Genomic DNA, 27,897 nt, shown 5'->3' with positions numbered 1-27,897 from the left:
AGAAAGGAAGCATTAGTATAAATAATCAACCTCCGTCCAAACTGCCAATTTTAACTTGTTTGTATGTGTCTTATTATTATGTGTTGCAAGTGTAAACTATTGTGTCATTCATATTATTTAAGAAGGCTTGACTTGTGTCTTGTTTTGGTAGTTGAACTCGGCTTAGATATCTAGCCTTTTGGGTCGGAACCAAAGCATTTAGGGGCGGGTTGAGACTCATCGGAATGCGGGCTCAAGTCTGGTGTGAGAATCGGTCAGGTCGTAATAGTAGTGTTAAAGTCACTTTAACACTCGAACTTAAGATCCTTCACACACGGATGCGTGTCTTAAAGAAGACGAATTGTAACACCTTAAAAGTTTAGCCTCATATTTAAGATTTCAAAAAACCTTGTGAGATTTAAGTAAACGGTTGATAAATGATTGGTTGTCTTGGTTCTTAATCTTTTTTAATCAATGTTGAAATTGTACGAAACAGATTGAGATCTACAGCACCAAGATCCAGGTCCCAGTATGGTGGGTTGAGTCGTTACATCATCTACCTACGTAATAGATGACACCTTCATATAAGCTCTACCCACCCATGGGGCCTTTATTTTGTTGTCGAGAATGCTGCCTTCTATGCGTCTTCATCTCCATAACGACTAAGAACAGATATATGGAGAGATGATGTCCCTGTTTTGACCTGGGGAGAACCATTTTCCTTCTCTACCATTAATCAGAAAGGCAATGGCTCGGAAGGAGACACACTTGAGAATAATAAGATGCACCTGTCGGTCACAGAATCCCAAATACTGCAGATTATTATTCCCTAGGAACGTCCAGTTATCACAATCATACGCTTTGGCCTAGATGTAGTTTAAGGCATATAACTTCACCCCTGTTCTGCTTGATTGCATGCACCATGTCCTGTCCTAACAAGAACCTCTCTTGTATACTTGTATCAAGCGGAAAAGTGTTGTGATTGAAAGCTACCACTCTTGATTAGCATAACATGGTTAAAGCATTGATAGGTACGATGAAGTTCATTTTTCTATCATTACATGTGCAGATGTATTCTTTTAGGAAGATGCCTCGCCTGTCTCAAACACCAAATGTAGAATTGCTGCAAGTTCAAAACTTCAAACTAATCAATGTTGAAACATCAGGGAGCAAGAAATCACAAGTAACAACATATACACGTGAGAATCAACGGCCAGTTGCTGAATCAAACGACAGTCAGAAAAGAAGTCTCGAAAAGATCTAGAGCTAACGAAGAGCGCCAAAGTTGTGATAACATCCCAATGAAGAGTAAGAATATTCCCCAGACACTGTGATTATTAAAGCAATAGCAGTGCGATGAACTTGGGACAATGTAAGTTCAGGATACCAACCAAAAATGCAAAAAAAAACTTCAATGAACAATTTTCGTCCCCTAAAACTGGTGGTGATTGGTCATCCGCTTTAGCAGCATAACGAAAAAGGAGAAAGAGAAGCGAGAAAACATCTCGAAGTCCCTCCTCTTCCTTCCTTGTCTCTTTTGCTCTTCACGAGCTCCAGATAGTGGCGGAGACAGAATTTTTTTGTTATGGTGCACTGTCATATAAATTTTCATTTATGAATGGCACAACATATAAATAAGTAGATAATTATGGCTCCAAGTGACCCATCGCTAAAAAATTCTGGCTCCGCCACTGTTGGAAACCCTGCATACACAATTTTCTTTCTCTTTATAGATGCTAGAGGGAGAGGAGGTTTCATGCCAAGAAGATTCCCACCCACTTGGGTAGGGGTAAGTCCTGAGGTGTGGAAAAGGATAAGAGTTCAACACCTGCATCAATCTATCTTGACATAAACTGGTTGATGTCAGCTCAACCCCAATCTGTACCCAAAAAAAAAGGGAGAACATGTTCATGTCTTATTAAATGATTCACACATAAAAATAATCGTCAGCTCTCATTTTTCAACATTAAAACCAGATGCAATGTGATAGCACAATCTTTTGTGTAACTCTACTTCACAATTACACATTTTTTTTGTTGAAAAAATTGACCATATAAATGTGCTCTTTATGATCCAAATGCAAAAAAAAAAAACTCTTACATACTTATTTGTAGATGGTATATAGTGGTAATTTTCAGACATTTCAAACCATTGAATATAGGATGACACTAAATAACCTTATCTATTATCAGATAAAGCAATTCAAGAGCCACCACCTTCTAGGTATAACATGAGGAGATGGCTTTTATGGACAAACTTAAAGCCTTAAAATTTAAGTCTTCCAAGTGCAAGTGCACATAATTTTGTATGATTTAAGTGCTCCTGTTTTGAACTTTGGGCTCCAAATGCATAGGGAATTAGGTGCCCTTACCTCATCCACTGTACAATCTCAGGTGTGTTTGAATGACAGCACGACATATTGGGCATGTTCTCAAATTTTCTCCACATTCTCTACATGTCTAAGAAGAAGAAAAAAAATAAATAAATTTGATGTCAACAACCAACTTTGTTGTTCAACAAAATGTCCCCTTAGTTACATCCTTGACAATAAGAAATTGCTAGATCCCTATACCAGCACTCTAATAGAAGATGAAAATGAGCTTTTGTGTTTGGAAACACCATGTAGGCCACATTTCTTTTCTCTATTCCCTTTCTAATTATATAATCTATGACTTCTAATAAGAATATAATAGTGGAGTTTTTATGGAATTGTCATAATGACAAAGAAAGTTAGTGGTACTTGCAGATCTTACCATGTGCCCACATCCAAAGGCCATGTCCATAGAATTAGTCAAGCATATGGGGCATGCCTGCAACAAATAAAATAATGAATTCAGAAGAAACAAGACAAAGGAGGATAGACTTGTTACATCAAAAACCTCTCTGAGTGTAATCACTTGCCTGATTCGCCCCTTCATTAGTTGTTGACTGCGAGTCGGTCTGGCAGGTAGTCTCTTGCATCGACTCAGAACGAGGTCGAGCACCTGGAGGTGGGCGTGCTATCACTCTCTTTGTGTTCCGAGTCACATGGCTGACATTGTATCCAGGTCATGTACATCAGTCATGCATAATTGCCTCAAAGTGAGAAAAATTACCACTTGTGCAAGGCAACAATGGCTTGGTATGACATAGACGATATGAAACTGGATGCTCATGTAAGCTCTAATATAGATGTGTAATTTTAAGAAACAGATAACATTGATATATCATTTTCGTGTCTACAAACATAAGAATCAATTTAAACATTCAAAAGTTTCCTATGCAATCATCATATTTTTATAAGGATGGCCAAGCATATTATCTTAAGCTTATAGAAATTCATGTTAGACACAAAAATTATAAGCCAATTCCTAGGTTTTTTGGAAACAAAGATCGCATTCATCGAGTTAGTTTTTGGAATTTAAAACATATATGGATGCATAACAATGCTATAATTTGTTATGTTTGAATGTAGATGATATGTGTATATGCGCACAAAGACCTATACTTTGACATGCTTGTACCCCTGCACATAAATGATGCATGCTTAAAATATCACCTTACCAAAAAGATGACAGTTAACTCACATCATCAATAGAGAAGATGAGAAGGTGGTGGTGGTGGTGGGATTATCTATGGAGCATAAAAGTGACATCACAACAGAATGTAATAAAATGTTAAGCCCGAAAATTCTCTAATTATACAATATAGTCATCATATTCATGCTTCAATTGAATTTAGAACAGATTCATTACCCGAGAAGGCCAAGCTCCATAACAGCTTTGTACTGAATGGGAATCTCCATGAGTGCTGCAAGTGCAAAGGTTGCTTCTTTTTCAATAGAACTTCCATTCTTTGACATGATGTTTGTGAAATTAACAAACTGCATGGATGATAAAAAGTAATTATGCTCTGCTGTTAGAAATCTTATTGACAATTTGATGTCATGAAGGTGTGAGCAACAATGTGATTTGCTACCTGAAAGTTGTCAAATACACGAGCTTGAATTTTATCATCGAATTCCTTCATATCTTCCCAAGGTCCATCTCCAACTCCAACCAGAACTATTGATAGAGGATAGGAGCTAAATGCAGAAAACCAAACAATTTGACGATAGTTTGTCTCCACAAGTAGTATATAGGAATTCATTCCCAGGCAATTAAGCTGGCGAGGTATTGCTTGTCAAGAAGGTCTTTTCTTTTTAGATACTTTTTAAGAAAAGGTATTTTCTCTTGCTCCTAATTATTTAGAAGTACTCTTTTTCTCTGGCCTGTAGGAGGTAAAATAAAATATTGTGCCCTTCATGTCACACCAATTGTATATGTTTGATTGGTCCCTTCTCCACCAATGACAATAGATTAATGTGGTCCACTAGGTTGCATCAAGTACTTGGGGCCCACTAACTACACTGTGTTTCAATTTTTTTTTGAGATGGAGTCTTGGGAGCGTAAGTAGTCAATACTTCATTCAATTACTACACTGTGTTTCATTTTTCTACGGATGGAGTCTTGGGAAAGGAAGTAGTCAATACTTCGTTCAATTACTATATCTTCCTTCTACTAAACAGTGTACACAAGTTGGACATTATATGACAAAAATTCATTTCTCACCAAGTTTTGAATTATGATGCCTGAATGCAAGTGACTGATTTTATGAGCTCATTTTCTATTCCATGTTGACTCAATAGGAAAGGAATTAGCCTCATGATTGATAGATACTACATGAAACCCAAATTTCATTAACAGAAATACAATCTTAAGAATTCAACTTTGAAAGGGCAAATCTTTTCAAGAACATGAAGCATTTTGAATCTGAGATAGCTTGATTGGCCAAATCTTTGTATAAAACTATACATGCAAAAAGTGCCAATGAGGGTCTATCACTTTGTTGAATGAGCCTATGCATGTGATTGGAAATCAAGTGCATGTGGGTTGACACAGCAATACCTTGCAAGCGCTATTGCATTGATTGTCTTCTCCTCTTGTGGGCAAAGTGAGCCAGGCGTCGTGTCAACACTTTTTGTGACCTATTCTCACCATTGATATATAGTTGCCTTGACATTATTGGAAGATGGTTGGAAATACATAAGTAAATTAATACCCAAGTATAATAGATATCACACACCTGCCCATCTGCCACTATGACTGGAACATGATACTGTCCAACACTTTTTTCAACAATGTCTTTGGATGTTTCAATTACTGGTGCAAAAGATGTTGGACCTGGCATATGGAAGAATGGAAAAGCTATGCTCTATGAGGGCAAAACCTTGTAAAAGCTCCAGATGTAGAACCAAGGTTCTTATTTCTCATGAGCTTGATAACAATGTTTACATAGGTGCTATTTGGAAGTTTGTTTATTCAGTTTAAGAAGAAACCAATTTACGCAATAACTTTTTCCCATAGGTTATAGTAAAGGGACCCTGGAGGACACTTTGTTTCAATTAAGACAAGGAAAAGTGGGATGGTAGTGAATTTTGTGGTAACAATTATGAGCAATCATGTTGAACAGAGCTCAAGCCACTGGTGTCATCTCAAATCTCGCACAACATGCAACAGGAGATCACACATGCTCCTCATCTAATAAATTCAACATTTCTTCTGGATAAGAGATTGTGCTATACACTATTCAGTTAAGATAGCACTTAATGAGCTGCACCTTTTTATCAAAAATATGACCAAGGATAGGAAAACTTCACAAAAATTTCATGTTGTTGATTATGGAACCTTCCCAAAGAACCGATAATGTGTTGTGATCAATCAAAATTGAATGCTTGCTTTTTATCAATCAATTGAATTGCCTGTATGATTACCTTTAGAAAAGATATAGGTTACCATAGCTTTCAGCTTGCATACTCTCACCATATGCTTTTGTGTGGCTGTCTGTGTGTGTAACGCACTAGTAAGGAATATAGCTTTCCCACTGGACATAAGCTGATCATCAGTGTTTGGATGTCTAGCAAATAGAGATCTATAGATCTGGCTTCTCTTATTACAGAACCAGATCCGAATTGGTCTAATGGGATCTGACAAAAGAAAGAGGGTCCAATTGCTAATCAAAAATTGGATTTTGTATGTTTTTTGTGCACAAACCTAACATGTTAATAAAAAAAAAACTGCCAGACTAGTATTCAATAAAAATACACCAGCACCATGCAAATTCTGTGCCTGATCACAACTTGAGTCTGTACCTGAACCAGGTTCTGAATAAGCCAGCTCCAAACAGGTTGGGCCAGGTGTAACCTACATCCCACCAAAAGTTCAAAAAAAATCTAACAACCGATTTTCTCTTAGTATCCTTTCAAGCAAGACTACTGATGAAGCAAGAATTGTTAAAAGCTAAGGTAGTGTTTGATAGCGTTGGATCTGAGATCCGGGACTGCATTAAAAGGTGCGTATTGTAAAATCTTCACTTTAAACAAGCAGAGAATTTTAGTACCGTGGATATTAAATTCACATTACATGTGAAAAAAAAAAACAACCATAGATTGACGGTGGGATCAAGCACAACCTTAAAGTGCATAAGCTGTAACATTGCCAGGACTTGAGCAACCAACATAATTTAGGATTTCAGAATATAAATAACTCTATGAACTTCATGCGGGCAAGCTTGAAAGAATGCTGAGAAAGCCAAGCAAAATTTCACATACATAATATATGAATCATCAAGCCTACCAGCTAATTTCAATTTGCGTAATATTTGGCGATAGCATTGCAGCACTTCCTCGAAACCATGGCAAGGTCTGTGATCACTGTGAAAGCAAAATACTTCTTCATTGTGGGTCGTTGCTAAACACAAAGAAAAAGAAAGTAAAGAGACAAAAAGAAGTGCGAGTAAGTACTTCAACAAGAATAACGAACAACTACGGGAGAATAAATTGTCAAATCACTTACCATGTTCATAAACTAATACTGGTTTCCAAGAAAAGATAAGACTCTTCAATCACTTACAATTAATCCACTTCTTTTTTTCTCGATAAATCAGTGGCCGGGAGCATTTTTGATAGATCTAACATGCACCTAAGGGGCATTTGATTATCAAGCCTTTGATCTACGTATGTAAGAACTATAAGATTTGTGGTAAAACAGTAACTGACCATCTCCAAAACCAAAACATGGAATGAGGTTGTCGTCATCGAAAGAGGCCAAAGTCTTCCCTATTATAGTGATCGCTTGCTCATATGGATTGCGCGTCCCCGCATCATCAGTTGCATGCAGGCTTTTGTTACCAAAGGAATTTTTCCCTGCATAAAAAATAATAATAATAATCAATGTGTGATATATATATATATATATATATATATATATATATATATATATATATATATATATATATATATATATATATATATATATTCATGGTCTGAAAACACTGAGTGCTCTTTTTTATAAATGCAATTTTATAAATGAATGCACTAATGAAATTTATAAGAATAAAAGAACTCTATTACACAAAATTACATTTTATAAAGTATTAAACATTGAGGGCATTTGTTAACTGGAACTGTGTCTCAGTTCTAAAAAAACTGGGGCAGACTTATACAACATGTATGTGTCAATCTTTGGGATAGATTTATGCAATCTTAAACACTAAATGCATCCCAAAGGTCTTATGTTTCTCAACTCATAATATCCAACTTAAGTAGCGGTGCACAACGAGTCGAGCTACTCGAGCTCGACTCGTTTAAGCTCAACTCGTAAGTTTAAACGAGCTGCTTCATTACGAGTCGAGCTCGAGTTTACGAGTCAACTCGTTTAACTAATCGACTCGAGTTCACTCTCACGGACTCGTTAAAGCTCGACTCGGCTCGATTAACATACCGGTTTTAAAAAAACCGGTTCAGCTGTCTCACTTTTTTCGTTCTAGGGTTTCTTTTCATTCTCCCTCTCTCCGACTCCGACTCTGTCTCTCCCTCTCTTGGTCCCTCCGACTTCTCCTTCTCCGCCTGTGCTCCCGCCCTGCTTCTTCTCCGCCTGGTGCCTGGCACCTGTGCTCTGCGCTCCTGCTGCCCTGCGTCAGTGTGCTCTCCGCCTCTCCGCTTCTCCAGTGAGTCAGTGGCATCCAATTGAAAGGCAGCGCATCCTGATCCGGAGGTGTCCCATTTCTCTAGCATCAACTTGCTTCTGCGACGTCCTTCTCCTCCTTCGACCAGCTTGTCCGTTGTGGTTGTTCCAGGTGTGGCTCTGCCGTCCATCTCTCCCTCTCTCTCTCTCTGTTTCCGTCTCTCTCTCTTTCTTGGTTGCTCTATGACTCGTAATGTCTAAACCCGCGTTTGATGGGCCATTCTTCCCTTCTCTGTTGTCCTGTAGCTGTTCTGGTGACCTACTGGCTGCTACTTTGATCAACGTTCTTTCAGGTACCTTCCTTCGAGCCCCCACCTGTCTCTCTCTTTCGCACATACACAAGTGCATATTATATTACGTGTGTATTCTTATTTTGTTTTTTCTTTTCTTCTTCCTTTCTCTACTTCTTCCTCTTGTTCTTTCCTTCTTTTACTGATTTATATACTGTTATGCTGTTTATATCTTCTTGTGTATTGTTTGAGGTGGAGGAATTTCAAAATCACCACTTTTCCCCTTTCTCCTATTTCTTTTTTTTTATGTTATTACTAGTGTATTGTTTATATCTCCTATTACTGATTTATATACTGTTATGCCGTGAAGCATGTTCACCATGACTGACTGGTTGAGATTGTACATATCCAGGGAGTCTGATGCACAGGAAGAAGATGAATGTGCTAACAGTAATGGGAAAAGACAATTGAAATTGACCAGCATTGGCGTCACGGGTAGCCAAATAAAATCTGAAGAAGTTGAATCTAGTGCTAAAGGGCACTGCAAGTTCTTCCAAGCTCGAAAGCTTCAGCAAGTTGCTCATTCTAGTGAAATCGTTTGGTATGCATTTTATGATTCTTGCTGTCCGGTCACCAGTCTAAACAACTTGTATGTAATCGATCACATTGTTCAGGAGACTCTCGTCCAGCTCAATGGAATCAAAGTTTTTAGCAGAAGGAAATTTACATTCATATGTATCCTAAGATGAAAATGTTATAGTCGTCCTGCTAAACCTATTTGAAACTGGTGATTTCGGCTATAAATCCTGTTATGATAACACTGAAGATCCGAATTAAATCTGTCTCTTATAGGAAAAAGGATTACAAAGAATGAACTTTACATGTAAAAGTTACATTTGATTGTTTAATTAGTTGCCGCTACAAATGCCCTTTTTTTGTTATATTGGACCCATGGGAGCCACCGTGTTCTGTTTTTTCTTCTATGTTAGTGTCATGCTCATGCACTATGTTGCACCAGCGCGGTTGCAGATGTTGCATTTTTTCAAAAGTGTTTTGGTGCAGAGGTGAAAATATATGTTGCACCAGTGTGGGTGCAGATACTGTATTTTTCATACTCTCTCTCTCTTTCTCTCTCTCTCTCTCTCTCTCCCTCACACACACACACACACACGCACGGTTGTATCTGTTGGTGCTATTTCTTGTCTTGTTTCTCATATAGTTTGTAATCATTTGGCGATGATAGCTAGGTGTATTTGTATCAAAAAAGGTCCCAGAAATTCTGATTGGTGATCCAGGAAGATTTCAACAGATAATCACCAACCTGGTGGGAATTCAGTTAAAGTGTGTCTCTTTCTTATGTCTGCACTACTGATTTAATGTCTAAAGTGCTACTGATTTACATGTTGTTTCAATATTATGTGTTTCAATATTAGGACTTAGGACATGTCACTCTGGTATACTAAATGCTATTTCGTTGTTGCTATTGGATATATTATGTGTGTTTCAATATTTGTTATTGTGCTTCACACATGTTTGACAATCTGACTTTAAATCAATATATTGTCTGCCCCTTTTTTTCCCTACCAGTTATTCTTTTGGCCTGCCTAGGCTGCACTAGATCACAGTCTAGTCCTTTTTGAGGGTCCATTGCTTAGCTTCTGGCTATTGCATTTGACTACGTATGTCAGAGGAACATGATGAAGAAGAAATTCTTTTGAGAAATGTCATTTTTTTCTTGATGTGGGAAAGCCTGACTTCTTTTTTTTTTCTTTCTTTTTGTAATGCCAAACATTACATAGAATGAATAGGGCATAATGCTTATATTGGAAATAGGAAATGACAATCGTACTAGTACAAAGGATGATAATTGGAGCAAAAATGGTTCCCATTTTTGCTTTTTTGGGATGCAGCTATGTCTTAATTTGTGTATCTATTGCTGCATGCAGCTAGTTCTTAATTTCTGTAAAAGAAGCTTGAGATAAATATAAAATTCTGATAGGTCAACTGATTTTCTACTATGTTTTTTAAATAAATCAATATATATATATATATATATATATATATATATATATATATATATATATATATATATATATACTACTTAAAAGCAAGTGACCTCCACTTATGTCCTTCCCAAGCAATTAACTACTTACGAATTGGGAAAGTTACCAACTCCATTTGTAAATGATAAATATTAGTTGGTTGCTAGTTCTGAATGATAAATATTGTTCTCATGGTTGTGTTGGACTGTTGGGTTCCCCTGCATTTTTTTATATTTATCCCAATGATGAAGTAGTTTTTTTTGGTATTCTGTGTAAGGATGTCTTTTGTCTGTCTGTGTAAGGATGTCTTCTTTTGGTATTCCCTTAAATTGTAAGGATGTCTTTTGTTGGTATTCCCTTAGATTGTAATATGTTTCTGTTAAATTTCATGTTCAAATAGAAGAATAGCTTGAGCAGGAGGAAAAAACACTAGTTTGAAGAATGACAAATTTAGGAAGAAATATCATTGATAAGGGTATACAAGTATGTGATTCGAGACAGAGTTCAGATGATGTCCCAATCGAAGTACATTCCTCTAATGAAACTCCTATGGAATCGCAAGACACTGAAAATGAAAGAGTTTCAATAGATGCTCCTGAAGTACGTATAAGTGGTGCAAAAAGATCAAGGTTAAAGACTTCTACAATATGGAATGATTTTGACGAGGTCATTATAAATGGTATCAAAAAAGGAAAATGTAAGTACTGCAGTTGTCATACCCCAACCTTTTGACCCTCAAACAAATTTTTTTTTTTTATAAACCTAAAGCATTGAGGTGTGACTACACAACAATTCAAAAAAAGATGGAGCTATGTCATTTGAAACCATGGGGTAAACTTTCATTTATATAACAATTTCAATTCATACAAAGTTACATCTATGTGTATGACAAAAATGCCCCAAACCATAACTTTCATGCCTAACACAAATAAGACATCAAAAAGACCAAACCATGACGCGCCGGCACTACCAAAGACCCAAAACCTCCCCAGTAGGATGTGAGTGAAGCCATCTGATCAACTTGCTGCCTCGGCTCCGCCAAAACCTGAAAAAGAAATAACTGAAGGCTTAGCCTTCGCAGTATGGCAACAAGCTACGAACATCTCAAACCCTCTTAGGTAGGGCACAAATCTAAGAACAATCATAAAAACAATCTATCGTCATGTTGTGTTAGGGCATAGGCACATCATTTGCCAAGAAAACCCCTAACATAGACCACGACATGAAAAGACCACTCAAGGGCCACAGAAACACAATCTCAATCACATGCAAGGCATGCTTAAACATTTCATTTCAGTCATAGCATTCACATGCCCATCAATCACATACATTCGTTCACACACATTTCATTCACCTACATTCATTTTCAATAGCTTTAGTGAATTGACAGTTCCTGTGGGTGCAAACACAGGCACGTGCACACCGCGGGCGACCCATAGCCGAGAGACAAACCCCATGGTAGCTCAGAACAGTATGGATCCATTCATCCGCTGCAGCGGTAGAGCACTCATCCATGGATGCGTGAATTCCAAGGAGAGATACTCAGCCTTCCCTAGGTCACCCAGGTTGGGAAGGCGGGAGCACGCTCCAATCACAACACATAACAGTACCCTGGGGCCTTGCACAGCCTGCGTTCCGAACAGGCGAGACCAGTGGCGAAAGCGGGACGTCTCCCAAATACAATGCCACAACCCACTAGCTTCTCATCTCTTATTCTTTCATTATTATCATTATAATTGCACAATCACAGAATGACCGGCTAGCTCATGAGGTTGGTTCACTTCACGAGTGCACCCACACCTCCAATTGCCTCCCATGAGGTCCACACATAACATTAACAGTCATAGCTAGCCGTCAAACAATACCGGTACAACTACCCTCCAATTCCAATCAATTGCATTATTGCCCACAACAATACATATGCAACAATTCACAACATTCACATTCATAAAAATTCACATCTTATCAAACACATCAATTAGATCTTTCAAAACTTGGCCAAATCCCGGAGAGTAGTCTCGATCTGTGATGGCTCGTATCTGTCCTATGCAATTATCATTCTATGATACTCTCTAAGGCACAATCGGGGTCGATGAGACACTCGACCGATACCCCACCTCATCTGTCCTAAGCAGTTATCAATTCTAGCATGCACATGCAAATGCGTAACAGTTTTCAAAACAAGCTTCTAATAGCTTTCCAAAACAGAACTTGTCACATTGTTCGCACCCCACTCCCTTTTCAAGAAGGTCGAAATGCGAGTCAGCAAAATTCTTTTAAAATTGGGGTTTTGAGAAAATTTTCAAGAGAAAGGGATCCGCTCGTCGGTACGAGGTCCAACCGTTCCTGCCGCCTTTAACAGGGGTAATTAGACCAAGGACTAAAGATCATTTGGATCATATACGAGTTATTGATGTAAGTCCTATATGCTTATGCATTGAGGTTTTGGATTCAAGAACCGAAATTCATTTTTTTGAATAAATGAATTTGAATATTGGGGGTTTTCAAGTTGGTTTAAAATCCTTTGTTTTGGTGTTATTTGAAACACATAATTCTTTAGGATTTTTGAAGATTTGGAATTGAGTTCTTTGTTGTGAACTCTAGATGATGATGATCATCTTATGATAAAAATTGATTTTGAACTCTTCTTTTGTCAAATCATGTGATTTGTAGAATTCATTCTTTTGAAAGAACATAGGTTCCAAATTGTTAGAAAACATGTTGTTTTTCAAATGCACTTTGGCCAAAAGATTATGAATGCATTGCTTGTGTTTTCTTTTGAAGTTAAGTGAAGTTTACAAATTCTCATTGCAATATGACTTGGTCACTTTTTGCAACTTAAATTTGAATCACTTAATTTCTTGAGAATGTGCATGTGGTGCCATTGATTTTGAGTGAAAGTGAATGCATGAAACGAGAATGGAAACTATATGGAACATTCATTCTTCTCTCTCTCATAATCCATCAAGATTCATTCATATGAAACATACATTCTTCACTCCCTCATAATCTCTCAAAGTCCGTATTGCACGTCATACAATCTATACATGAAGATTGATTAAAATGTAGGACTTTCTCTATATGTGCTCATTATATGATTAAGCACATGAATTAGAGATGTAGTCCATAAGCTTGAGGCTTGACATAAAATTATCAAAATGATGAAAATATATAAATGATGTCAAGTTCAATCTTTGAAACGGATGGGAGACATGGATGACGTCCACTTTTGTCTCAAAATAGCTAAAAATCAGACCTTGTGTTGATTTAAATAGCTGAAAATTGTGGACATTGATTCCAATAAGGACTTGTTTCTTAGATAGAAACAATGAGTTTTTCAAATCTATTCAAATTCCAGATTTCGTAGTAATGAAATCATCAACTCCTTTGGATGATTCTAGGATGGTTGGTATTTCAAATACGTAAATTTTGATATTCTTAAACCAATTCCTATAAAACATGGTCTGATTTCAACAACATACATACATCTTACGTATGGGTTTGCTGAAATTAAGTAAAAATGAAATGAAAGTAATTTATAATCTTGCACTAGAAAAATCAATAAAAATGGCCCATTTCCTTAAAGACCGGTTTGGAAACATGTTCCAACCTGATTTTAAGGGAAGAATGTAATTTTTGACAAGAAATCGGATGCATATATGTACATATATAACAATGTATACATATACGTACCTTACTTTTCAAAATGAAATTTTATCAAGGGACCGCATGACTCATGAATCATGATGATTCATGGCTGGGTTCTTTTATGTAGGAAGATTGAGAACTTGTTTCAAATCTTCCCTACTACCCTTGATTAATTAAATTGAAAGACATGAATCAAAATGACTGTGAATAAGAAAGAAAATAAAACAATACTCAAGCTTATTCGTCCATCATTTCGCCATGCAAGGGTGGATCACATTCATAAAAACGTATTCATCCCTTATAGGCATTTTCATCATACGTGATGTAGCAAAATCACTTTCTCACCGTGGGATTCTCTCATGGTAGGGAGTTCAAAATGGTATTAAGTTGGTTCCTTTGAAAGGGACGTGGCCTTGGGGCCCATTTCGAAATTTGATACTTGGGTTCATATTTAAGAAAAACCGATATATGCATGCATTATGCATTAACATGTACATTGAAGCGTAGGTTTCCCTTAGCTGGACATCATTCCCAGCCGTAAGCAAATGAAAATAAACCCTCCCACGAATTGTTGGAATTAAAATAAATCAACAATAAGCTAAAGTAGAAGAGAAGTGAGTTAAGATCACCTACCTTGCGGTCGGTCTTGATGTTTGTCTTTCGTCTTCACTTGTTTTCTAACCCAAGCAATCCTAAGCAAGAATCCAACCGTGGATTCAAGCTTAGCAAAGCTAGAATAAGAAATAGCTTGCTTGCTGGAATTTGGAGTGGTAAAGAGGGATTCTCACCACGAAAATCCTAAGTAAGGGTTCACTTAAGCACCCTAACTTAGCAAAATCAATGGGGAGAATAGAAGAAAGTGAAGAAGAGAATGGGAGAAAAAGGGGAAGGGGGCTTGGACGAACCTCTTCTCTCTTCCTTGGCTTCTCCCTCCTAGCTCCTTGGCTGCAGCAATTTGATAGAATGCTCCAAAATTTCGTCCTCCCCCTTAGTGGCCAAGGGGAGGTTTATATAGAGGAGGAGGTGGGTTCAACCACCTTCTTAACTCACCTTGGGAACTTACTTAAGACCTTGGGGACTTGTAAAATGAGTTAAATAGACTTTAAAGGCTCTAATTGACCATTTCTCAGCCCATTTCCACGAGCTAGGTGGGCTGGGCTAGGTTTGGTCAACTTGGGTTCAGACCTAGGTGACCATTTTGACCAAAATTTTGGACGAAAATGCCCTTACACAGGGTTTTGCCCTTATTTTGTACTATTTATTTTTTTTTGTTTGAAATCGAGCTTATAAGGTTAAAACCTAGTTACTAAGCTCCAAATGCCATTGAATTATGATAATTAAATTTAAATTTTAATAAAATTTAAAAATTTTATCAAATTTGGTTCGAAAAGGGTATTTTCGTCCAAAACTTGATTGAAAATGGATTTCAACTGAATCAAACTTTCACTTGAGAAATTCAATTTAAATTTGGTATTTGATTCAAGCATTTGACAAATTCAAATGTTTATTTGCCTTTCATAAACCATTTTAGGCTTTTTAATCTTAAGTTGACCGCAGAAGGGCAAAATTGTCCAAATTGATCAATTTCGACCAATTGACCAAAGTCAAAGCTCATTTGCAAGTAGTTTGACTTTATTTGAGGTAATTTGATAAATTTGGGTCAAGAAAGCTCTTAATTGAGCTAAATTGTACTTTGACTGAGTTTAGTCAAAGTGGGTTTGGTTCGGTCAAAGTCTATTTTCGTCCATTAATTGGATCATGAGACAGACTTACGTTTTGACTATGTTGAGCCCATTGTGACCGAACCTAGCTGGAATTGGCACCACATTTGAGTGTACCCGGGTCAAACCTACTTGGATTAAGTAGGTTAGGTGAGTTTGACCAGTCTAGTAATTGCTTCCTTGGAAATGATTTTTTTCTTTAAGGAGGATCTGGTTAAAGAAGAGAGAGAGACATAAATGTCTCTCTTTTCCTAGGTTTCTCCTTTATTTCTTCTTGAAAATGACTTTTCTTCAATTAATTTGAGAGAAAATATTTATTTATTATTTTTTTTTGACATGGAGGGGGGCATGGCCCCTGGGGAGGGCTCTTGACCACACGGGCTAGGTGGGGCCCACACGTGGGTCCCACGTAGCATTTTAGACTGAATTAGATCCAATTCTTGGATCTAAGTCAAAATTTGCATTTTGCAATTGGATTTGGATTTCAAATGACATTTGCAATTGAATTTGGACTCGTAATCCTGCATTGGGATTCGTGTATCGGGTTAAATTCACGATTTGAATCTAATTGTTCTTTAGATTCGAAATTGGCTTTGAAATTGCAAATTTTCACAATTCTTTTGTGAAATTTTCACATTGCTTCAATTTTGATGTGGAAAAATTTGGGGTGTTAACAGATGCCCCTCTTTGTTGTTAAGCAAATTGAATAATTTGCTTAATAGCAAAGATTCACGCACCAAATTTTTGCAAATCGTTTGGAAAATCCATTTTTCAAATGATGTTGAACCATCCTCGCTCGAGGGGAAATGCTAGGCATAGACCTGAAATAAGAAGATCTTTCTCCATCTCATTGGAGACTTTGTAGAGGAATTAATGTTGGTTGAAAAATTTTGTAATTGTGAAAGTTTTTGCATTTGATGCTTTGAGAAATTTGCCTTCGATGCCTTCTAAACCATTGGCAAGTGCTTTTTCTCTTCTTTTACTTAGTTTTTCACATACTCTCTTTTGCTTTTGAATTTTGATTTTCTTTTTGAGCCACCCTTCACTCTTGGGAGAAATTCCTCACCACCCCAAAAGCTACTACGGAGTTCCACCGCTTTGGCGGTTTTGTGTAGTTTGCTTTGTGTAATATCAAGTCTATCGGGCTTTCTTCTGAACCCTTGTAACAAGCTTTGGGCCGGTAACTCCTAGACCAGTTGGCCTCAAGGTACCAAATGTAAAACACTCCCCGGGCTTACTTGCTCGAATTCAGAAGGCTTTACGAGACTTAATATAAGCAAAATGTTCATGGATTGCTTTTTAGCTTCACGGCGTAAGCATAGGTCATATGCCCACCCGCGCCTGCTGAGCTTTGAACCAGAGGAACAACTACACTCACCCCGAGCTCATTGCTCAACTCATTTCGCTTGATAGCTTTTTCTAGCATTTTGCCAAGGTCTTTTAGGTGACAAGACTTTTTCTTATGGCATCTCATGCTAGACCTTTACAAATGCCGATTGTCGGGACCAACATTAATTACTATACATAAGTCCCTCAATGTCTGTGAAATTTCTTGCCTATTTCAAGACGATGCCCTTACAATTGTCTTCAAGACATGGGTTGAGTTTGAAAATTTTGATGCATTTTTGAAACTTTTCCCTAAGGGATACCATGCCCCTTAGTTGGTTTGAAAATTGTTACAAACGTGCTTATCAAAGCACAACTATTTTGAATTTTTTTTTTTTTGAATTGCAAATTCAAGTATAGAATTTTTTGAGATGCAAAGCATTAATTGGATCGGGGATTTCAACCCCATCGGCATCAATCAGTCGATAAGAATTGTGAGGTAGAACCTCTTTGACAACATATGGTCCTTCCCAGTTCGGCGCCCATTTTCCTTTGGGTCTACTCCTGAGTGGAACTATGGATCTTAAAACAAGATCATTTACCTGAAATTTTCTTTCAATGACTGATTTGGCATAATGTCGGGCGACTCTCTTACGATAGACTTCGGCATGCTCTGCCGCTTGTAGTCTTTTCTCGTCTAAGAGGTCTAATTGAGTAAGTCTCTTTTTTTGGTATTTGTTAATTGGGAGTTCAATGAGAGCAGCAAATTTCATTGCTGGTTTTTGGACATGTAATGGAAGGACAATTTCCGTTCCATATACTAATTCTGCTGGTGTAGCATTGGTGGGTGTCCGAATTGTGGTTCGATACGCCCAAAGTGCATTGTGCATTTTCTCGTGCCAATCTCGGCCTGTTTCAACTGTCCTTTCTAAGACACGAATCAAAATCTTGTTGGTTGCTTCTGCCTGACCATTACCTTGAGGGTAATATGGGGCAGAAAAGTGATGTTGTATTTTGTGTTTATGACAAAGATTGCGCATTTTCTCATTTTTGAAATGAGTACCGTTATCAGAAACGATATCATGCGGGATGCCAAATCTACACAAAAGATTTTTATGAATGAAGGACACTACGTGTTGTCCTTCGACTGTTTTTAAAGTGATCGCTTCCACCCATTTGGTGAAGTAATCTGTAGCTGCAAGAAAATACCTGTGTCCATTTGAGGCAGGTGGATTGATTGGACCGACTACGTCGAAGGCCCACATGGAGAATGGCCATGGTGAGCTGACCGAATGAAGGTACGCTGCTGGAGCATGAATTGATGGTGCATGCAACTGACATTTGATGCATTTCTTGACAAATTGGTGACAGTCTCTTTGCATTGTGGGCCAATAGTACCCTGCTCTGACTATCTGCTTGACGAGGGTCTGATACCCTACATGTCCCCCACAAATTCCTTCATGGGCTTCTTGAATGACTTCTAGTGCCTCATTTGCATCGAGACATCTAGCATATTCTGTGCTGAATCCTCTTCTGTATAGGATGTCGGCTAGAATGAAATATCTTGAAGACATGTGTCTCAAAACTCTTTGCTCTTTTCGAGACATTTCTGGTGGAAGTGTTCCAGTTTGGAGAAAATCCTTGATGTTCTGATACCATGGTGTTTCTCTACTTTCTGCTTGCAACACCTGTTCTGGTATGACAAAAGATGGTTGTTCGAGTCTTCCAACTTCAAAAGATCTGATAGATTCTCCAGGTTTGAAGGCAATGGTAGAGCCTAAACTGGCTAAACCGTCTGCTATTGGGTTAAATTCTCTTTTGACATGTAAGAGTTGACATTCCTCGAACTGTCTTAAGAGGGAAGCTGCTAACTCTTGATATGGGATCAATTTTTTATCTTTGACTTGCCAATCTCCATTGACCTGACTGACAGCTAAGAGAGAATCTCCAAAAATGCGAACTCTCTGCACTTTAAATTTGAGCAACATTTTGAGTCCTTGGATTAGGGCCTCGTACTCTGCCATATTATGCGTGCAGGAAAAATTCAATTTGAGAGAGTAAGGAATCATTTCCCTTTCTGGTGTAATGAAAAGTATCCCAATGCCTGCCCCAGCTGTGCTCTTAGATCCATCAAAGTACATCTCCCAAATCGGCTCTGGTTCAGTTGTCAGGATTTGCTCATCTGGAAAATCATCATTTGTTCTAATTTCTTCATATAGAGGAAAATCTGCCAATTGGTCTGCAATGGCTTGCCCCTTGATTGATTTTTGTGACACATATTCCAAATCATATTGCATCAGCAAAACCTGCCACTTTGCTATCCTTCCATTCAGAAATGGCTGTTCGAGGATATATTTGAGTGGATTAAGTTTGGATAAAATTTTAACTTCACAAGCCAATAGATAATGCCTTAATTTTTGACACATCCACACCAAGGCTAAGCAAGTTTTTTCCATGTGCGAGTAGTTCTTTTCATACTGCACAAATGTCTTACTGATGTAATAAATGGCATGTTCTATTCGGCATCCTTCTTCATATTGAGCCAGAAATCCACCACAGGCTGAATCGTTAACTGTGATGTAAAGGAGTAGAGGTTCCCCTAAAATTGGAGGTTTTAAAATTGGTGGGCAAAGAAGATACTTCTTGATCTTTTCGAATGAGGCTTGACATTCATGCCCCCATTCAAATTTGACTCCTTTCCGCAGTAAATGGTTGAAGGGTTCGCATCTCATGGCGAGATTAGATATAAACCTTCTGATTGATTGAATTCTGCCTTGCAAGCTGCGTAGCTCCTTAAGATTTGTTGGGGGTGACATTTCGATGATCGCCTTTGCTTTGGAAGGATCCATCTCGATTCCCTTTTGGCTGACCATAAATCCCAAAAGCTTACCGGATTCCACACCAAATACACATTTTTGTGGATTCAATCTAAGTTTGTATTGTAAGAGTCTATCAAAAACTTGAGAGAGAATGTTGATGTGATTTTCCCTTGTTTTTGACTTAATTAGTAGATCATCTACATATGCATCCATGATTTGATGCATTTGGTCATGAAAAATAGCTGCCATAGCCCTTTGATATGTTGCCCCAGCGTTCTTCAAACCAAATGGCATTACTGTATAGCAGAAGGTACCCCATGGGGTTGTAAATGATGTTTTGGCTTGATCTTGAGCTGCCAACTTAATTTGGTTATAACCAGAATATCCATCCATAAAGGAGAACATAGCGTGACCTGCGGTACTGTCTACCAACAAGTCAATGTTTGGAAGTGGGTAGTCATCCTTTGGTGTAGCCTTATTCAAATCTCTGAAATCGATGCATAGCCGAATTTTGCCATTTTTCTTTGGGACTACCACAATGTTTGCTAACCATTCAGGATAGTCGATTGTTCGGATGAACCCTGCCTTTAGTAGGTCTTCCAGGCCTTCCTTAACTTGCCCCTCAAGACGAGGGTCTAGTTTCCTCAACTTTTGTTTGATTGGCTTGCATTCTGGTTTCAATGGTAGTCGATGCTCGACTAATTTTGTATCAAGTCCTGGCATGTCCTCATAAGTCCACGCAAAGGCTTCTTGATGCTTTTTGAGGAAATCTATCAACTCTTTTCTTTCTTCTGCTGAGAGACTTATTCCAATTTGCAAAATCTTTGGACTCTCTTCCGTGCCAATGTTAATTTCCTCAATCGGATCATTAATCAGAGGTGACGGTTGATCTTGCTTTCTCATTTGGATGAACTCTGGACATTCGGCCTCAGTGAGTTCTGGATTTATCTCCTTAAAAGCTTTTGATGTTTTATCCTCAAATGCCATCCTAAAGATTGTAAAGAAGTTAGATGAAATTTGAGACATTGTATATGGAAGTAATTTGCATTTGTCATTGTATTTTTGAAGGTATTACAAAATGAAGACACTTGGTCTATTTGAGTACAATGACGACAAAATGACAAAATGATGGCGGATTTGTTGATTCAAATTGATGGTGAACATCCGCCTATGGTATTGCTCTTGACGAAAGGTACTGGCTTGAATTCTTCCTCAACATCCACTTTTCCATAGCTTTGGCACCCCAAGGCTTGAGTGCCTCGTTGTCCTGTCAAGGTAACTGGTTCCAAGATTCCATTTTCATGTTTGCCAAGGCCAGTAAATGGCTGGTATCCATGGCGTATGAGTAAATCCAATCCTTTCTCATTCTGGCAGAATTTCTTGAACAACGGATGACTTTTGTAACTTGTTTCAAGTTTGGTACCCCTTTTCACCCATACCTGTTTCTTTGGTTTCTGAATGGCCAACCTGCTAAGACTTTGAGATATTTCTTCTTCTTTGCAGACTCGAATACTGGGTACCTCAATTGTATATGTTGGTACCGGAATCATTGGGTGTACAAGCCGACTTTCCCTATCCTCTGCATAGATGGTTATAGAATTCCCGTTGTAAGTCCATTTGACACACTGATGTAGAGTGGAGGGAACTGCATTGGTAGCATGGATCCATGGCCTGCCAAGCAACAAGTTGAAGGAGGGTTCTATATCCACCACATGAAATAAAACCCGATGATACGTCTCAGAAATATTCAAATCCAGACATATGCATCCTAGGCATGGTTGTCCTGTCCCGTCATATCCATGGATGAAAATTTTGGATGGAGTATAGTCAGCCTGTCTTATGCCCAACTCACGAGCTGTTTGTTGTGGACAGATGTTCAGGCTTGCTCCACCATCAATTAAAACGTGGGAGACTCTGGTGCCCCTTGTCTCTATCACTATGTGCAAGGCGTCATTGTGTGATGCACCTCCAGTTGGTAGATCTTTATCAGAGAATATGATCGGACTATTTTCACATAATTCAAAAGCCCATTCATTCCCCCTGTTAGGGCTAAACCCTCCCTTCTTGACTTCAGGTAAGGGGTCCAATTCATTGAAAATGGATTCCAATGGTTCAGGGTCGCACACTTGTGACTTCTGATCAATCTCTGTCAGATGGTCTTGTTTAACCAGTCCGGTTTGTGCATTGATGGATCATTTATCATGTTTGAAAAGCAATCCAAAGAAATCCAGGGACGCTGTATCCCTTTTGTTTGTCACCATAATTTGACGACCTGTTGAAAATCTGACCATCGAAACTATTCCTTTGTCATGTTTAGGAAAAGGATTCTTGAGAATGTCCGGCTGTTCACTGACCTCTTTGATTATTTCTTTGTCAACTGCATCTTGCACAATATTTTTAAGTACAAGGCAGTCTTCTGTATCATGTCCTGGAGCACGATGAAATTTGCAGAATTGCTCTTTGTTTTTCCCCATCATTGGTGGGGGGTTGGAGACTTTTGGGAGAAACAGAGTACCTCTTTCGATTAGCATATGCATGACCTCTTCATAACTTTGTTGTAATGGGGTAAATTTTCTATCGTACCCCCATCCAGGATGTTTGTTTTTGGTGCCACTACTACTGCCACTAGCTTTGTCCATTACCCCTTTATTCTTAGGATATTCGGACTTTTCTTTCTTGAAGGCTGCAGCGTTGGCCACGATGTTGGCTGGAGCATTCTGACTTCTGCTATTCTTTTTTGTATCTTCCCTTACTTTTACCGGGATGACAGCATCAAAAGCTCCATTCTCAATTCCTGCTTCAATGCATTCTGCCCTCTCAGTGAGATCGATGAAAGACTTGATTGGAGCATTGGAAATGAGGCTCCTTAATGGTTGTGTCAAATTGTTTACGATCAATCCCAGTGCATGGGATTGAGAGATTGGGTCTCTCATCTTGTTGCAAGAAGACCTCCACCTCTGAATAAAATCTCTCACCTTTTCACCTGGCCTCTGTTTTAGATAGCATAATGTGGTGATCGTTGGTGCAGTTTCAACGTTTTGAATGAACCTTTCGATGAAAAGGTTGATTAACATGTCAAAATTTTTCAATTCCACTGGGTTGATGTGTTCCCGATACCATTGTGCTGCAATTCCTTCTAGGCTTCTAGGGAAACATCGAAAGAGGGCCCTATGATTGTGGCGGAATTTGTAGCATTCAGCAAAGAACATGGCCAAATGTGCCTTTGGGTCTCCATGGCCATCAAATTTGATAAATTTCTTGGGCAAGTTTTTTATGTGTTTGTCATTTTCGAAGCTTTCGTAGAAATCTTCGCAAGTGAAATTCCTCTTGTTCTTGCCTTTAAGTTGTACTGCATTTAACTTTTTTCAACTTCCTGGATTTTTGTTTTCCAGGATTCTCCCTTCTTCTTTTCTTGGGAGTTTTCGGTTCTTTCTCACTACTAGATTCTGTTGTAGCGTCTTCAGAAGAGTCTGAACTGCTTGATGAGTACTTTCTTGTTTTCTTCCCTTTCTTTTTGGCTTTTTTCTGCCTGCGCTTGTTCTTCATTGAACATGATCATGTATTTCCGGAATCTTCTGTATTCCTCAAATTCTGGGTCATTTATTTCCAGCTTGGGAGGTGTTTCTGAGGAGGATTCTTCTCCCCTGTCTCCTATAAAAGGTTGATCAAGCTCCATTTCACTCCTTCTCCTGCTTTGGCTTCTGGTTTCAACCATAAAGCGGATGTTCACCTTGCAAGAAGAAAAATTGAAAATGTTAGGATGTGAATTGATGAGAGGTGACAAATTTTGATTACATATTAAAAGAAAGATGAAAATGACAAAACTTGACAAAGTTTAACATAACTTGACAAAACTTGACAAATTTTGGCTTAATGACAATGAATTAGACATGACAATCTAGGACAGAAGGATAGATGGGCGAACTTCATCCCACCATTTTACATATTCGGGACTCATTCCTGGACCAAGGACAAGATACAAGTGAGCAAATGATTCCCAACGTTGCTGGGCATAGGTGTATATCCCGGACCACTCTTCAGTGTCTAGTTCACACTCCACAATGGCTCCTTCCGACTCAATTGGATATGCCTTCCTCTGACGCAGTGAGAATTGCCTGAGGCAACGCTCCGGATGATATTCAATTATGAAAAACGGTCCCAATAGAAGACTTCCTCTGACTGGGTTGTAAGTGTATCTTGACTTGATGACCTCTCGATCAAAGAAGTCCCAAATGATGGTGGAGTCATCAACTTCCTCCATCTTTCTGCGGTAGTGCTCCATACTAGATAACTGACCGTCTGTGTTTTGAAAATGACATGATTGTGGCCCCACATGTTTGTTAGAACCATGCTTGCAGTGCAAAGACACATCCTTCTATCGAGTCTGCATCTCCAATTGAAAATTTGGCCAACCCTCTGTAAAGGAATGCCAAGGCTGCCATTGCTATGGAAATGTGACGGACTTGGACATGCCCCCATTTTCTGAAGAGGCGAGCTATGCAGAAATCCATTATGTGTTCTTCATTATTGAAGAAGATAAGACCCACGGTACAAGTCACTATGGAGTTTTTGTACTTGTCTGCAACAGTTCTAGATAGTGACGCAGGGTTGACAAATTGGGAGTATGTTTCACCAAGCTCTTGTAGTTGAAGATATTGATGTCCAACTTTCTCTAGAAAATGCCAACTCCTTTTCCCTGTGAGTTTACGAATCACTTCTAGAGTTTTGACTTGACCTTGGTTTACAAGGAACTGGTCTTCAATTGGACCTCTTGGGTCACCTTTTGGTTCTGGCAAACCCATAATGTTGGAGAACTCATCAAGAGTGATTGTCATTTCACCCCATGGAAACCAGAATGTGTTGGTCCTTGGGTTCCATCTTTCAGCAATTGCATGGATTAGATTGCCATTGATAGGCTGTATGGCAAGACTGACTGCTTCTTCAAGACCGCAATCTTCTAAGTGATCCGGGAACATACACCGAAAAGTTGGGTACCATGAAAGATACCACTGAGGTAGGTAGACTCCACTTGGGATGATGCGAAGTCCGGATCGGCCTTGACATGACCCGAATAGGATGTGGTCATATGGAAGATACTTTCTGAGTCCATCTAGACAAGAGAAGGTATTAGACTTTGACATGAATTGACCCAATAGAGACTCGAGAAGAGTTTTGACATTGGGTTTGGACATGGACTTAGGGCAAAGTAAAACATCACATGCGTCCAAACAAGCAGTTAATGAAAAATTGATAATGCAATTCCTAGGACTCTTGCCTATATGCATTATTTTGAAAATTGGTCTTGAAACCTATGGAAAATAAATGGGCAATGATTCTTTATTTATCCAAAATTATGGTATACTTATATACCAAATTTATAGTACTAGCATTGACTCCTCCAAGGGTTTTCTAGATTTGGGCTCTCCATTTCTCCTTGTTCACCCATCGATATACCGGGACTATTGTCCGTTTTGGTACTAATGGGGGACTTCTCAGTCCAATTGGGTGGTCCAGTTGTAAGGCTATATCTTGGACTAATGTCCTAGAAATAGCCCGGCAACATGATGACCGGGATATGATATAGGTAAGGATTTGTTTTTCAAAATTCATGAGAAGATGCGAAATAGATGGCTCTATTGCATACATTCCTAAGAGATAGATTTGAAATTTTGAGAGCATACATGGGCTGCATACAATCTTTAAATTGAGGAGGGGTAGGATAAATTGAAATGAATGAGGTTCATGAAATCTCCTCAATGTACACTACATCATGTCAGTATGCATTTTTGTGAGTTTAATTTTTTTTTTTTTTTTTTTGTGCAATTGATGTCCGACATTGGTGAAAATAACTCATATATGATCCAAATAAGTCTTTAGACAAACAATGACGGGTCCCACCGGGCGTGCCATCTGTTCGCACCCCACTCCCTTTTCAAGAAGGTCGAAATGCGAGTCAGCAAAATTCTTTTAAAATTGGGTTTTGAGAAAATTTTCAAGAGAAAGGGATCCGCTCGTCGGTACGAGGTCCAACCGTTCCTGCCGCCTTTAACAGGGTAATTAGACCAAGGACTAAAGATCATTTGGATATATACGAGTTATTGATGTAAGTCCTATATGCTTATGCATTGAGGTTTTGGATTCAAGAACCGAATTCATTTTTTTGAATAAATGAATTTGAATATTGGGGGTTTTCAAGTTGGTTTAAAATCCTTTGTTTTGGTGTTATTTGAAACACATAATTCTTAGGATTTTGAAGATTTGGAATTGAGTTCTTTGTTGTGAACTCTAATGATGATGATCATCTTATGATAAAAATTGATTTTTGAACTCTTCTTTTGTCAAATCATGTGATTTGTAGAATTCATTCTTTTGAAAGAACATAGGTTCCAAATTGTTAGAAAACATGTTGTTTTTCAAATGCACTTTGGGCCAAAAGATTATGAATGCATTGCTTGTGTTTTCTTTTGAAGTAAGTGAAGTTACAAATTCTCATTGCAATATGACTTGGTCACTTTTTGCAACTTAAATTTGAATCACTTAATTTCTTGAGAATGTGCATGTGGTGCCATTGATTTTGAGTGAAAGTGAATGCATGAAACCGAGAATGGAAACTATATGGAACATTCATTCTTCTCTCTCTCATAATCATCAAGATTCATTCATATGAAACATACATTCTTCACTCCCTCATAATCTCTCAAAGTCCGTATTGCACGTCATACAATCTATACATGAAGATTGATTAAAATGTAGGACTTTCTCTATATGTGCTCATTATATGACTAAGCACATGAATTAGAGATGTAGTCCATAAGCTTGAGCTTAACATAAATTAATCAAATGATGAAAATATATAAATGATGTCAAGTTCAATCTTTGAAACGGATGGGAGACATGGATGACGTCCACTTTTGTCTCAAAATAGCTAAAAAATCAGACCTTGTGTTGATTTAAATAGCTGAAAAATTGTGGACATTGATTCCAATAAGACTTGTTCTTAGATAGAAACAATGATTTTTCAAATCTATTCAAATTCCAGATTTCGTAGTAATGAAATCATCAACTCCTTTTGGATGATTCTAGATGGTTGGTATTTCAAATACGTAAATTTTGATATTCTTAAACCAATTCCTATAAAACATGGTCTGATTTCAACAACATACATACATCTTACGTATGGGTTTGCTGAAATTAAGTAAAAATGAAATGAAAGTAATTTATAATCTTGCACTAGAAAAATCAAAAAAACCCATTTCCTTAAAGACCGGTTTGGAAACATGTTCCAACCTGATTTTAAGGGAGGAATGTAATTTTTGACAAGAAATCGATGTATATGTACATATATAACAATGTATACATATACGTACCTTACTTTTCAAAATGAAATTTTATCAAGGGACCGCATGACTCATGAATCATGATGATTCATCTTTTATGTAGGAAGATTGAGAACTTGTTTCAAATCTTCCCTACTACCCTTGATTAATTAAATTGAAAGACATGAATCAAAATGACTGTGAATAAGAAAGAAAATAAAACAATACTCAAGCTTATTCGTCCATCATTTCGCCATGCAAGGGTGGATCACATTCATAAAAACGTATCCATCCCTTATAGGCATTTTCATCATACGTGATGTAGCAAAATCACTTTCTCACCGTGGGATTCTCTCAGTTCAAAATGGTATTAAGTTGGTTCCTTTGAAAGGGACGGGGCCTTCGAAATTTGATACGTTCATATTTAAGAAAAACCGACATATGCATGCATTATGCATTAACATGTACATTGAAGCGTAGGTTTCCCTTAGCTGGACATCATTCCCAGCCGTAAGCAAATGAAAATAAACCCTCCCACGAATTGTTGGAATTAAAATAAATCAACAATAAGCTAAAGTAGAAGAGAAGTGAGTTAAGATCACCTACCTTGCGGTCGGTCTTGATGTTTGTCTTTCGTCTTCACTTGTTTTCTAACCAAGCAATCCTAAGCAAGAATCCAACCGTGGATTCAAGCTTAGCAAAGCTAGAATAAGAAATAGCTTGCTTGCTGGAATTTGGAGTGGTAAAGAGGGCTTCTCACCACGAAAATCCTAA

The 27,897-nt window shown here is 38.1% G+C and overlaps 1 pseudogene; it reads right to left on the bottom strand.

Annotated features, from left to right (window-relative positions):
* Positions 1–2,351: 2,351 nt before the first annotated feature.
* Positions 2,352–27,897, bottom strand: part of LOC116267645 (E3 ubiquitin-protein ligase RGLG4-like) — a 49,145-nt pseudogene continuing 23,599 nt past the window's right edge.

The sequence above is a fragment of the Nymphaea colorata genome, chromosome 14 (genome assembly GCF_008831285.2).
Source record: "Nymphaea colorata isolate Beijing-Zhang1983 chromosome 14, ASM883128v2, whole genome shotgun sequence".
NCBI lineage: Eukaryota > Viridiplantae > Streptophyta > Magnoliopsida > Nymphaeales > Nymphaeaceae > Nymphaea > Nymphaea colorata.
Note: the sequence above shows the minus strand (reverse complement) of the source record. Positions and strands in the feature narration are given on the sequence as shown.